The sequence below is a fragment of the Anomalospiza imberbis genome, chromosome 3, assembly GCF_031753505.1.
Source record: "Anomalospiza imberbis isolate Cuckoo-Finch-1a 21T00152 chromosome 3, ASM3175350v1, whole genome shotgun sequence".
Taxonomy (NCBI): Eukaryota; Metazoa; Chordata; class Aves; order Passeriformes; family Viduidae; genus Anomalospiza; species Anomalospiza imberbis.
Window position 1 is genome coordinate 18123957 of NC_089683.1, and position 2877 is coordinate 18126833.

General features: G+C 37.2%; 1 long non-coding RNA gene across 1 annotated transcript; it reads right to left on the minus strand.

The window, feature by feature from the left end:
* Window positions 1–1008: 1008 nt before the first annotated feature.
* On the minus strand, window positions 1009–2057 carry LOC137472012 (uncharacterized). The gene is made up of 2 exons (XR_010997968.1): window positions 1970–2057; window positions 1009–1672 (listed from the first exon to the last, which is right to left on the minus strand). It is a non-coding gene; the product is annotated as an uncharacterized lncRNA (long non-coding RNA).
* Window positions 2058–2877: the final 820 nt, after the last annotated feature.

Here is a 2877-nt window from a genome sequence, read left to right on the forward strand (position 1 = left end):
TGGATAAGGTTAAGGTAGAGCAATGTTCATTTATACGAGTGAATGTCTTGCAATAACCTTTTACATTCATTTCCATATTTTACATTTCCACATCTCTAATTTTATTTTTTGTTCATTGAGCAATATTTTTAATGTAATTTTAACTTATAATTGGCAATGCATATACATAATTACTGTTGGTCTAATTACATAATTAGAGCACATATATTTACATAATTGCAATACTTTATTAGAAAGTGTAGTTACAGTGTTAATGGAATTATGCTTGATGTCATCTGTGGGAAAAAGACATAAGAAAGAAACTATAAACACAGTTTAAAATTTCCTACCTTAGCTCTCCCTCTCAGTGTTGTATCAGCAAGTACACATTAATTTCATTATCATTAATAGAGATTGTCCAAGACTAACAATCTTTTTTACAAGTCCAGAACTGAACTATGGAAGTCTGTTATAAAAAACCCTTAAAACCATTTATTGATTTAACTAAGGATTGATATTTGAAGTGAAAAAAAAGAATAGGAATCAATCTTTAAATAATATACTTCTAGAAGATTCTGCCCTTAGTATTGCAACAGAAACCAGTAAGACAAATTAAACTCTGCAAAGACCTCCTAAGTAGAAGAATCTAATAAACTGAGGACTGCTCGGATGGGTTATATTGATCAAATTTTATTTGAAAGAAGAGCCTTTAAATCCTATTCTAAGTCCTGTAATCAGCTCAGTCTTTCCTTCAGTGTTAATAAATATTTGACTTCTCAACTCAAGATACTTTTATAGTAGTTTTGTTCCTCTATTGACTTTAAAGGCAAATAAAACAACCTTTGACTTTTGCCATTGATTGTTGAAACAGTTACTGGATGGAGTCACACTAAAGCTTTCTTTCTGTCCTCTCCCTTTATATTTTTGCTGAAAACACAGTTGTATGAAATGTGTACCTATCCTGATTTTCAAGTAATACACTTAGAAATAAGATGCCTTAAGACTACAAATAATGTGTGTTTGGGTGGATTTGGTTTTGTTTTTTATTTTGTGAGGCTTCATGCTACAGAATTAAATTTAGGCATAGTAAGGCATATGACAAATATACTTTTTCCTGTGTAAGTATACATGTACAAATATGAATTATATTCAAGCAGAATCTCATGGTTTATCCCTAAACTTAAAACATTACTTTAAAAGAGGCATTATTATGATAAGTTTTTAGATACTGCCTAAATGTTCTTAGAAGAACAGGCTGGGCTGAACCAGCCACAAAACATCATCCTGTATATGATAGTCCTTTCTATGCTTACATGCCCGTTACAAATACATTCAAAGTTACAACATTGCAGCATGACTCCTGCAGCCTGTTCACTGAAATTACTGTCTGTACATATGCAAGAGAAGTTTATAATTATGGCCTTTGTATTCAAGACACACTGTAATTTGACCACTCCTTATCTGAAAGATTCTCATCTTACCCAATAATGACTAAGATGATGCATTACAGCCATTGTTACTTTTTTACACAAACGATGGAAGTGTTTGAGCCGTGTTTCAGATCTGGGGAAGATAAATAGGGAATTTCCGAAGAATGTCATTCCAATGGCAGGATGGCCATTTCTTCATTTTGTGAAAAAAGAGAACCTATATTCTTAGTTTGTAGGGATGCAGATCCACAGCCTTATTTTACCTGAAATGCATAAAGAGGGGACAGAGTAAAAGTTAGAGGAGGTTATATTGCAGAGTATGTACATGCTCTAAGCAGTTGTTGAAATTTCAAGTTATATAAGCAGTGGGAAGCTGACAAATGGGTATATATGAGATTGGTGTTTCAATTAATGGTTTTAGGTCATGTGGCCCTAAGCACTACCTTGTAACAATACAAAGATATAATTAGCAGATGAAATTATAGGATTAAGGCTTTAGAAAAATGCTCTTTTTGACCATTTGTGCACACAAATCACCCAAGCTGTGACTTGAAATGCACCTCTGGCACACTGCAGTGTTACACCTGTAGCACAAAAATTGAGATGGTCTGCAGAGTGCATATGACTACTTTGCAAATGTTGACATCCGTGAGAATAGGTCTGTAGTTTTCCCTTTCAGATTTGGTATCCTGTGGGAGTCGAACAGGCTGGGATGGACAGTGACTTGGCCTCAACTGAGTACACAGGAGACATCAGTCTGAGGCCATGGGAAACAGGATGCTAAGGAGGGCAGCATCTAGCTAAGTTATGGAGAGGTGCATGGAATCATGGGAAAGGTTATGATAATATGTTCATGCCAAATAAGGTGATGTTCTGAGTTCTTGTTCGTGATTGGTTAGTTATGTTCTCCATATAAGGAAATGTTTATAGTTCTTGTTCATTGTTTCCCTGCCCTCAGCCAGCACTGTATACATTGTCGTGTTTTCCCCATTTCAAGGTCTTTGAAGTAACCATATATTGTATGTGGCTTATCCCTTTATTTGTACATTATAAATTTTGCTTTCCAGGTTTATTTAATCGTTCCTGCTTCGTCACCGACGTTAGCTGACTTTCCCCCAGGTGGGCTGCATCCTTGTCACTCTGCCATCAAGGATCCATTGCCACTCCTGGGGCTGAACCGGGCAGCAACAATATCCCACATTTGAAAGCTTGCTACACTCACCAGGCTCCAAATAAGGTGAGCAGGGCCAGTCAGCAATGGTCACCCCAGTCAACCAGGAGCCCAGTGATCTCCAAATAGGTTTATGGTGATGACGAAAGTCCAAGTCCAGTCAATGAGTTAAGCCTTGGTCAGGATCAGGGAGGTCCAAGTCCAGGCACAGGCATTTGCCCCAGCAAGGGCTGTGGGCACGGTAGTGTAGGTGAGGACAAAGGATGAGGGTCTGAGCTGCTCACACAGCAGATCTGG